Here is an 11,805-nt window from a genome sequence, read left to right on the forward strand (position 1 = left end):
GATAGTACAACTGGTAAGACGTTTCCTTGCCTTCCATGCTGCTGACCTGGGTTCACTGCTGGCCCAAAAGTCCTGCCAGGAGTGATCCCTGAGTGCAGAATCAGGAGTAAGCCCTGAGCACCACTGGGTGTGACCCAATCACTTATTTTCATCATAAATAAAAAGTACCTCATAAATAAATGAAATAAATCTTATTTTTCTCATCAAAATAAAAGAAAATAAATGTGTTTTTTTAACCTCATCAAAATGAAAGTGTCCAGATCTATAGCTTCCACCAAATTGTTCAGATCTATAGCTCCAGGATTGTGCGACCACATATGAAGCTGTTTGGTACCTCAAAATTTCATAGTACTGTCAGCCTAATAGGATCATAGCAAATCTGATTGGAAAATTGCACAGAGACTACTAAGCTCAGTGAGCCTAAATAATAACACAGAAGGCTCCACTAGTACCAACCAGACCAGTAAACCCTCAGACAATAATTTTAGGAATGTCACTGTGAGATATGACAATTATCACAAATCGACTCATATTTTTCTAAGTTTTGATAATCCATTTGCTTTATCTTTTAACAAACAATATGATATAGATTCATTTGTTCCTGCAAGGGGGTAAGTTGTGGTGGTGGATGGGAAACTGGGGACATTGGTGAAGGGAAGGGGACACTGGTTGGGGGTTTGGAGTTGACTCTTTAGTGCCTGAAACAGCTGTATTATGAACAACTTGACAAATCACAGTGTCATAATAAAAAAAATTTAAAAAGACTAAAGTAACTTCTAAATTTTTCATTTTATGAATTTATAGCACAGCGGTAGGGCGTTTGCCTTGCACGCAGCCAACATGGCCGACCTGAGTTCGATTCCTCCGCCCCTCTCGGAGAGCCCGGCAAGCTACCGAGAGGATCTCGCCCGCACGGCAGAGCCTGGCAAGCTCCCCGTGACGTATTCGATATGCCAAACACAGTAACAACAAAGTCTCCAATGGAGACGTTACTGGGCCCACTCGAGAAAATTTAAATAGAAATTAATCTTTATTGACAGAACTATTCAGAAATATGTGTTTCATGTAGAAAGCAAGAATTGTTTTTAAAATGAAAACTAAGATACATAAAGTTAACAATTCCTAACCATGGGCCAATAAAAAATTTTCACATATATATATTCACATTTATAGTCAACACTCAGATCAAAACAGAGCATGCTTTCAGTGCTTCAGAAGACTCCCTGTATCTCTTACTCAATTAACCCTCCAATAACTCACCACTAACTCAATTGCTTCACCATGAACTGCTTTTCTGATGTCTAGCACTTGTTAGTCTTGTTTATTTCTGATCATTATCTACATAGAAACACACTGTGTATGCTCTTCTTTGTCTTATTCCTTCCCATCAACACAGAGACTGAAGGATGATTTGTCTACAGTAACAGCAGTACATTCATTCTTTTCCTGGAATTTCCAAAGATGGGTTTCTGGTAACGTCTCCTCTTGAGAAGTGGAGGGTCCAATACATAGAAGGAGCTAGAGCAAACGAAGATCAGTATCACTCCGTTAGTAGCCAAGCAAGTACCCAAGTACTCTTGCCCTACATTGCCTTGCTAATGAAAAGCTCTGTATTTCCTTCCACTTTATCACATACCTTGGATTTACCAGTAGCTGACCAGCTTCCTAGTGTCATGACTAGAATCCCCAACAAAGAAAAGCAATGTTGGGGTCTTTCTTGAAGAGACAGACTTTGGCCACTTACCCTCTCTTGAAATAGATGAATATAAAAGCATATTAGTAGGTGGCCAAGGCTGACACTTTATTTAATTTTTTAAAAAAAAATTTATAAGGTGGTTCACAGTATTTGATTACAGTTAATATTCGAACATCAGTCCCACCACCATTATACCTTCCCACCACCAAATTTGGAATGTTTTTTATCCCAAGCCCCAATCCCTGTCCCAAGGCACAACTGAAATAATATATATTTGTATTGTTATGGAAAACCACTGAAAATGCTACAAAAGTATTCATAGAGGAGAAAGTGTGAAGATTGTTCTAGTTTGGCAGGGGTCATTAAGACATTCTTTAGAATATCACTAAGATGTTGTTAAAGGTTGAGTGATGTGAGTTTTTATATATATATAAAACTATATATACGCATATAATTACATATAAATACATATACATTTCCCTCTATGATTTGTTGCCTACTATTTGAAACCCATCAAATGTGGTGTGGTACTTATGGAGATACTTAGGGAGTATCTTATGATGTGTCTTATGATGTGTTGTGGCCTTGCAGTTCAGGAATACAGTCACTCGTACTTGAGGCTTGGCCAGAGCGTGTGGGGACAGCCTTGAGTGTGGCAGTGGTTGGGTTCTGGGGGTTTTCAGCTGCTGGGACTGGGTCCTTTGGGACGGAAAGGGCTCTCACCTGCCCCCCTCTGGGGCACCCTGGTTGAAACAGCAAAACAGCCTTGTGTTGGGGGTGTAGCTATGGTGGGGGGAATTATGTTTCTCCCTTCTGGGAGAAAAAGCCCTGTGATCTGGATGGTAGCCGATGACGAGATTATCTGGTCTGGCAGGAGGTGGCTTATGGGTGTGACCCCAGGGTCACCGGAGACTGGGGGAAACAGGCAGAGGGTCTCCGCTCCCAGTCTCGTTGAGCCCAGACTTCAAGGTCACAAAGTTTCACATTACCTGGGTTTGGTCGGACTTCACTCATGTGTTGAGACTCAGCCCAAGTGTCAGTCCACTAAAGTGTCAGTCCAAGGCTGACACTTTAGAAGTCAATATAACCCTCCCCAGTACAAATGTTTGCACTAGAAAGCCAATTTTGCATTTCAAATTCTTAGGTAAGTTTTAGGAAGATGGTAGATAAGAAAGCCAAAGTCAGAGGAATCTGGAAGTCATACCTAAACTTTTTTTTTTTTTAAGACAGTCAATATCCATTCTTTGACTCAGTGTAGGACATATTTCCTTTTCTTACCAACAGAATCCAAGTTAAGGGGCAAGGTGGAGAAGCCAAGAGCTGAGAAGAAGGCACTCACTGATGTTGGTTCTGATACCAATTAAGTTAGAAATTGACTTTTCACCTCTTATTTCATCCCATTTTAAAAATTTGGAACTTTGACTAATGGATCTCTATGCACCATTAGATTCACTTTTATTATAATTTTCTGATTGATAAGTTTTCAAATTTTATTTATCAAGTGGGGCTGGAGCGATAGCACAGCGGGTAGGGCGTTCGCCTTACAAGCGGCCAACATGGCCGACCCGAGTTCGATTCCTCCGCCCCTCTCGGAGAGCCCGGCAAGCTACCGAGAGTATTTGATATGCCAGACACAGTAACAACAAAGTCTCCAATGGAGACGTTACTGGGCCTGCTCGAGCAAATCGACGATCAACGGGAGGGCCTTTACCTTTTATTTATCAAGTGATAACATTTTCATTTAGTCAAAAGTCAATTTAAAGCAAAAAAACAATTCTCATGCATTTATGTGCAAACGTTTCCAGATTCCAAAAATAACTTACCAGAATCATGTCAAATATTGCTTAAAATATGAAAATAAAACTAGAAAAAATAGCACTAGCATATAGTTAAAACAGGAATCTACTGGTAAGTATACTTGTAAATATAAATAAGCACTGATTCGTATCAGTAGTTCCTAGCAAGGAGTTTGGAGTGGTCACTCTTGAGGTTTGGGATGCTGCTACCTTTAGATAGGCCATTGGCCAAAATGATGCTGAGAACTATTTTTGTTTTTCACCTTTTGCTTAAACTTAATGTTTATTTTATTTTATTTTTTTACATTTTTTGAGCCAAGCCCTGAGGTTCTCTGAGGCTACTCCAACTTCATACTAGGAGGTGGATCAAAAGCACACAAGCATGCTTATGGCCTAGCACAGAAAACATTTAAAAGCAACAAATTAAAGACCTCAAGAGATCATGTTTCAGGGCTGGAACCACAGTACAGTGGGTTTGATTCCCAGCATCCCCTGTGGTCCCCCGAGCATTGCCAGGAGTGATTCCTGAATGTACAGTCAGTAGTAACGACCTGACCACCACCAGGTGTGGCCCCCAAACAAGCAAAAAAGAGTGCACATTTCATATCAAAACTCTCCCACCTTTACTTGAATCTGTGGAAAAGGTTGCTTGAGTTCCTTGGAGATGTCTGAATGGCCAGCCCTTAGCTAATGAGGGAGGTACTATAGTTCTGATCTTTGGTACAGATATAGCTCCAAACAAAGAATCCAATTTTAAGTATTCCAATTTTTAAAATAATTTTTATTAATGAATCACCATGAGGTACAGTTACTGACTTAAAAACTTTTGTGCTTGTGTTTCAGTCATACAATGATTAAGTACCCATCCTTCCACCAGTGGCCATTCTCCACCACCAATGATTCCAATATCCCTCTTACCACCCCCAGCTCGTCTCCAACCCACGCCATCCCGCCTCTGTGGCAGGGCATTCTCTTTTGCTCTCTCTCTCCTTTTGGGTGTTGTGGTTTGTAATAGAGGTATTAAGTGGCCAACATGTTCGGTCTATAGTCTACTTTCAGCACGCATCTACCATCCGGAGGGAGCCCTACTAGCACCCTTTACTTGGTGATCCCTTCTCTATCCCCAGCAGCTTCCAAGCTGTGGGGAAATCCTTCTGGTATTCATCTCTACTGTCTGTACTTTCAATGCACATATGTTGGCATCGGGTTCATGCATCGAGGACCTGATGGTGCAAGCAAGAAAGACCAAGTACGACATCATTGGTCTGACCAAGATGAGAAGGTATCAACCACTTCACGCCATTTTCGACACTGGAGAAGAACTGTTCCTTGGAACATGTGACAAAAGAGGCATCAGTGGTGTTGGTGTCCTTGTCAACACGAACTTGGCCATGAGCATTGATTCATTTGAATGCCTAACAACCCAAATTGGATGATTACACTTGCCTAGAATGATAGCACAGTGGGTAGGGCATTTGCCTTGCAAGTGGCCAATATGGCTGACCCGAGTTTGATTGCTCTGACCCTCTTGGAGAGCCTGGCAAGCTACCAAGAGTATCTCACCCTCATGGCAAAGCCTGGCAAGCTACCTGTGACGTATTCGATATGCCAAACACAGTAATAATTGTCACAATGGAGACGTTACTGGACCCGCTCGAGCAAATCGATGAACAACGGGAGGACAGTGACAGTGACAGTGATGCTTGAATAGATGTGGCTCACAGCTGGCAGTTTCTGTTTTCATTACCAACGCACCAACATTCAATTATGATGAAGGAGAAATTGAAGAGTTCTACATGGAGCTGGAGAAGATCGATAAAGAAGACCACACCTTCTACAAGATCATTGTTGGTGATTTTAATGCCAAGATGGGACTGAGAAGATCAGCCAAAGAACTCCACATCGGGACCCAAGGCCTAGAATGGAATGAACAGGGTGAGAGATTGTTTGAGTTCATCATGTTGACCAAGACCATGCATGGTAACTCACAATTCCAGAAGGCTGAATCTAAACGTTGGACATGGGAGTCTCATGGTGGACGGTTCACTTGATCACTTGACTTTCCGCTACTCATCGATTTGCTCTAGCGGGAGCCAGTAACGTCTCCATTCATCCCTGTTGCGTGCTAGTGTAGCTCAATGGTGTCTGTTCATTCTAGGAACACAAGAGCCTCAAATCGATCGTTCAGGGTCTTGACAAAGTAGTCTGACCATCTTGTAGGTGGGCAGCCACATGATCTTTTGACATCCCGTGGAATCCAGTTGGTAATGGCTCTAGTCCAGTGGTCATCTCCAAATCTCATTATGTGATCAGCCCATCTGGTTTTTGACACCTTGGCAAACAAGACAGTATCCCTGTTTCTTGACCATCGACGGAGGTTAGAACTATGGATTCTTTCTCACATTTGAGTGAAACATGATACTCCAAGCACAGGTCTTTTGATTCCTCTTTGGGAGACCCGAATAGCATTCTCATTCCTGTTTTCGTAGGGCCCAGGTCTCTGAGGTGTATGTTAATGCAGGAAGAACAGTGGAATTGAAGAGAGGTGCCTGGAGCCAGAGGTTCTTCGTCCTCTTAGCTATTTCTTTGATGCTCTTGAAGGCATTCCAAGCTACTCTCTTCCTCTTGTGCAACTCAGGTGCCAGGTCATTCGTCATGTGGGCTTCTCGACCTAGGTACACATAACTGTTACATTTGAAGAAGGTCTTTCCATTGACAGTGAATGGAATGTCAGGAATGAGACTGTTTCTCATAAACATTGTCTTTGTGGGATTCAGCTGTAGTCCAACCTTTCCACACTCACAGTCAAAGTTGGCCAGCATTTGTGTCACTTGGCTAATGTTTGGTGTTATTAGAACGATGTCATCAGCAAAGCCGAGGTGGTGTAGTTGCCGACCATCTATTTTCACTCCCATTTCTTCCCATTCCAGTCATCACATGACGTTCTCGATGGTGGCACTGAAGAGTTTCGGTGAAATGGTATCACCCTGCCGAACCCCTCTCTTAACATGGATGATCACTTCTTTGTAGATTGGTGAGATCCTGGTAGTGAATCCACAATACAGCTCATGGAGAATCATGATGTATTGAGTTTGAACGCCCTGATTAGCTAGGGCTTCGATGACTGCTCCTGTCTCAACAGAATCAAAGGCCTTCTTTAAATCAATGAATGTTAGACAGAGCAGCATCTTGAACTCCTGAGGAACCTCAATGATCTTGGTTATTGTGTGGATATGGTCTATCATGCTGAATCCTTTGTAGAACCTGGCTTGCTCACATGGTTGTCCTTCATCTAGTGTTCTGCCAATCCTAGTCAGGATGACTCGAGTGAAAAGCTTATAGATGACGGACAATAGGCAGATTGGGCGATAGTTGCCAATGTTGTGGATGTCTCCCTTCTTGTACAGTTGTACAGTCCTGCTGGTTTTCCATTGGGATGGACCCTTGCATTCAGACAGGTAGCGTGTGAAGAGCCGAGCCGGTGTATTGATGAGTACTGACGGCAGGTTCTTCAGGTGTTCAGGTCTGTCCTTGTCTGGGCCAGGTGCTGTTCGTTTCTTTACTGACGAAATGGCGTGTTGGATTTCAGAAGGGAGAACGTTGGGAATGACATATCCATCCTGTGGAATTTGGTATGTGGGCAGGTGGACATGGCTATCAAAGAGATCTGAATAAAAGTCATAGATAATCTTCTCCATTGCCCTTCTGGAAGATGTGATAGAGCCATCAGGACATCAGAGGGCAGTCATCTTGGTCTTGTAGTTGGCAAAGGACAGGCAGGCGTTGTGAATGCTTTTCTCAGCTTCTGCCGCATCTGCCAGCATTGCTGCTCTTCTTTCTTTGAGATCTTCCTTTATCGTATCTCTGCACTGCTTTGCTAGCTCGGACATTCGCTTGCGGTTGCCTGAGGCATGCACCAAGCCACGTTAGCGAATGAGCTCAAGAGTTTTCGAAGACAGGCATCTGTCTTTTTGTGGCTATCTCTCTCTTGGCGTTCCTCGCACAATCATGGAGGTGCTGAACCAGTCGAACATATTCCTTGTCAATGTTGTCAACAACGGCATCTTCCCATTTTGCAGCAATAGAGCTACCAGTTGGTGGTCATTCTGGGAGTTCTTTTCTTAAACTTTGCAGCCCTTTCTCCCCCACTCTGTGAAGTAGAATTTTCATGAAGGAGACGGTGGTCCGATACCGTTTGGAATTTTGGGACAACAGCAACATCAGTCAGGCAAAACCGTTGATTGAATATGATGTGGCCATTTGCTGCACCATATTTGATAGGGTTCAAATATGGTTTGAATGATGGGAACACCTACAAGGGCGATTAGAGGCTGCCCCAAAAGCCTCTATCCCTCTCAGAGAGCCTGGCAAGCTACCGAGAATATCCCGCTTGGACGGCAGAGCTTGGCAAGCTATCCATAGCGTATTCAATATGCCAAAGCCAGTAAATACAATGAGTCTCATTCCCCTGACCCTGAAGGAGTCACCAATATGGTGGATGTTTCCACAATGAAATTGACCACGTCATAGTCAATCGATGGTTTTGCTTGACCAATGTTGCTGTTGTTCCAAAATTCCAACGGGATTGGACCACCGTATCCTTTGCGCAAAATTCTACCTCACAGAGTGGGGAGAAAGGGCTGCAAAGTTTAAGAAGAGAACTCCCAGAATGACCACCAACTGGTAGCTCTTTGGCACTATTGTTGCAACATGGGAAGATGCCATCATTGACAACATTGACGAGGAATACGATTGACTGGTTCAGCACCTCCATGATTGTGCGAGGAACGCCAAGAAAGAGATAGCCACAAAAAGACAGATGCCTGTCTTCAAAAACTCCGGGGCTTAGCTTAAGCTTCAGGCAACCGCAAGCGAGTGTCCGAGCTAGCAAAGCAGTGCAGAGATACGATAAAGGAAGATCTCAAAGAGAGAAGAGCAGCAGTGCTGGCAGATGAGGCAGAAGCTGGGAAAAGCATTCGCAATGCCCGCCTGTCCTTTGCCAACTACAAGACCAAGATGACTGCCCTCCGATGGATCTATCACATCTTCCAGAAGGGCGATGGAAAAGATTATCCATGACTTCTACTCAAATCTCTTTGATAGCCACGTCCAACTGCCCATACACCAAATTCCACAGCATGGATATGTCGTTCCTAACATTCTCCCTTCTGGAATCTAACATGCCATTTTGCCAGTAAAGAAGTGAATAGCACCCGGCCCAGACAAGGTCAGACCTGAACACCTGAAGAACCTGCCATCAGTACTCATCAATACACTGGCTCAGCTCTTCACATGCTACCTGTCTGAATGCAAGGTTCTATCTCAATGGAAAACCAGCAGGACTGTACAACTGTACAAGAAGGGAGACATCCATGACATTGGCAACTATCACCCCATCTGCCTGTTTTCTGTTGTCTACAAGCTGTTCACTTGAGTCATCCTGAATAGGATTGGCAGGACAACCGTGTGAGCAAGCCGGGTTCCACAAAAGATTCAGCATGATCGACCATATCCACGCGATAAACAAGCTCATTGAGGTTTCTCGGGAGTTCAAGATGCCACTCTGTCTAATGTTCATTGATTTAAAGAAGGCCTTTGATTCTGTTGAGACAGAAGTGGTCATCAAAACCCTAGCCAAACAGGGCATTCAAACTCAATACATCAGGATCCTCCATGAGCTGTATTACGAATTCACTACCAGGATCTCACAATTCTACATGGAAGTGATCATCCATGTCAAGAGAGGGGTTCGGCAGGGTAATACTATTTCATCGAAACTCTTCAGTACCACCCTCGAGAACGTCATGTGATGACTGGAATGGGAAGGAATGGGAGTGAAGATAGACGTTCAGCAACTATACCACCTCTGCTTTGCTGATGACATTGTGCTAATAACATCAAACATTAGCCAAGCGACACTTGCTGGCCGACTTCGACCATGAGTGTGGAAAGGTCAGACTCCAGCTGAATCTCACAAAGACAATGTTTATGAGAAACAGTCTCATTCCTAATGTTCCATTCACTCTCAACGGAACGACCCTTTTCGAATACAACAGTTATGTGTACCTAGGTCGAGAAGTCAACTTGATGAATGACTTGGCACCTAAGTTGTGCAGGAGGAAGAGAGTGGCTTGGAACTCCTTAAAGAGCATCATAGAAATAGCTAAGAGGACAAAGAACCTCCAGCTCCAGGCATTTATTTGAGTCCACTGTTCTTCCTACATTAACATACACCTCAGAGACCTGGGCCTTATGAAAACAGGAATGAGAACGCTATTTGGGTCTCCCAAAGAGAAATCGAAAGAGTTATGCTTCGAGTATCAAGTGAGAGAAAAAATTCAGAGTTCTGACCTCCACTGACGATCAAGAATCAGGGACGCTGTCTCGTTTGCCACGTGTTCAAAATCAGATGGGCTGGACATGTAATGAGATTTGGAGATGACCACTGAACTAGAGCCATTACCTCCTGGATTCCATGGGACGTCAAAAGATCTTGTGGCTGCCCACCTACAAGATGATCAGACCTCTTCGTCAAGACCCTGAACAATCAGTTTGAGGCTCTTCATGTTCCTAGAACGAGCAGACACCATTGGGCTACACTAGCACACGACAGGGATGAATGGAGACGTTACTGGCTCCTGCTCAAGCAAATTGATGAGCAACGGGATGTCAAGTGATCAAGTGATTCATCTTTACTATTCTTGGGAGTCAGTCTCCCATTCTGTTTAAGTATACCAATGTTGACATGAAGCACCAACTTTTAGAGAACATGTATTAGAATATGACAGATTTGAAGTTTCTAGTATCCTACATATTTCTCAGAGAGTATGTGTGTGTGTTTTGTGACAGTATCCTATGCATGTTTATGGCTATTCGTGGCATTATAATTTCTTCTTTTTTTGACCATTCTGTTTTTGGGGGGTGGGTCACAACACCCGGCAATGCATAGGGGTTACTCCAACTCCTGGCAGTGCTCAGGGGACGGACCATATGGGATGCTGGGAATCAAACTCGGGTTGGCCGTGTACAAGGCAAAAGCCCTACCTGCTGTACTATTGCTCTAGCCCCGTTTTTTTGACCATTCTTGCTTCATTTTGCCTCTTTCTTGAAACCAGACTGTATCAGTTTAGTATTGCTGCTATAAAAAGAAAGATGAGAAATTTGGGTCATTAAGATAGCAAACTATGCAGCTCTTAGGAAAAGTGAAATCATGAAATTTGTTTATGCATGGATGAACATGGAGACTATCATGGTGACTGAAATCAGAGGGAGCGGAGCAAACACAGAATGATCAAACTCTTTCACATATATATGTGTATATATATATATGTATAAACCCATAGTATGTGAATAATACTCAAAGATAGTAGAAACAAGGATTAGGAGAATTGGTCCATGATAGGAAACTTGCCACCAAATCTCAACTGAAGGATAGTGCAGTTAGGACAGAGAAGGGGTAGTTGGAAATGATCACTCTGGACAAAAACTGAGTGCTGAAAGGAGGTAAAGTGATATGCATGATACCTTGCCAATAACAGTATTGCAAACCACAGTACCTAAAAGGGAAATGTTTGTGTGTGTGTGTGTGTGTGTGTGTGTGTGTGTGAGAGAGAGAGAGAGAGAGAGAGAAAGAGAGAGAGGGAGAGAGAAGGGAGAGAGAAAAAAAGAGAGGGAGAGAGAGAAGTGTCTGCTATAGAGGCAGGTTGTCACAGGGAACAAGGTGGGCAGGCAGAAGGAAAGTTGGGGTCATTAGTGGTGAGAAATGTGCACCCATGAAGTGACGGGTGTTGGAACATTGTATAACTGAAATTAAACCATAAACAATGTTGTATATCTGGCTGTGATTCAATTTAATGAAAAACAAAACAAAACAAAACATGATTGCAAAGAGGTTGCATGTGTCCTACTCTAGTTTGATCCCGATATTGCATATGGTCCACGCCAGAGCACTGCCAGGAGTGATCTCTGAGCCCAGAACTAGAATAAGCCCCAAGAACAACTGGATATGGCCCAAACACTGCCCCAACCCTTTCAAAAAATCAGAAATTTTGTGTTTCAGTAAAAAAATAAAAAGATTCATTGTTAATCAATTCTAGTGTCTGAAAGTCCAAAACAAGTCTCATTGAGCTAAAATTAAGGTGTCAGCAGCACTGTATTCCTTTCTGGAGGCTGGAGGAAATTCTTTCCAGTTTCTAGAGGTGCCCACGTTCCTTGGCTCTGGCCTCTTCCTCTAGGCTGTTGAGTTTTATGTAACATCACTCTGACACCGACTCTTTGACCTTCTGCTTCACATTTATGAATCTTTGTGAAAAT

The sequence above is a fragment of the Sorex fumeus genome, unplaced genomic scaffold (assembly GCF_029834395.1).
Source record: "Sorex fumeus unplaced genomic scaffold, SorFum_2.1 ptg000061l, whole genome shotgun sequence".
NCBI lineage: Eukaryota > Metazoa > Chordata > Mammalia > Eulipotyphla > Soricidae > Sorex > Sorex fumeus.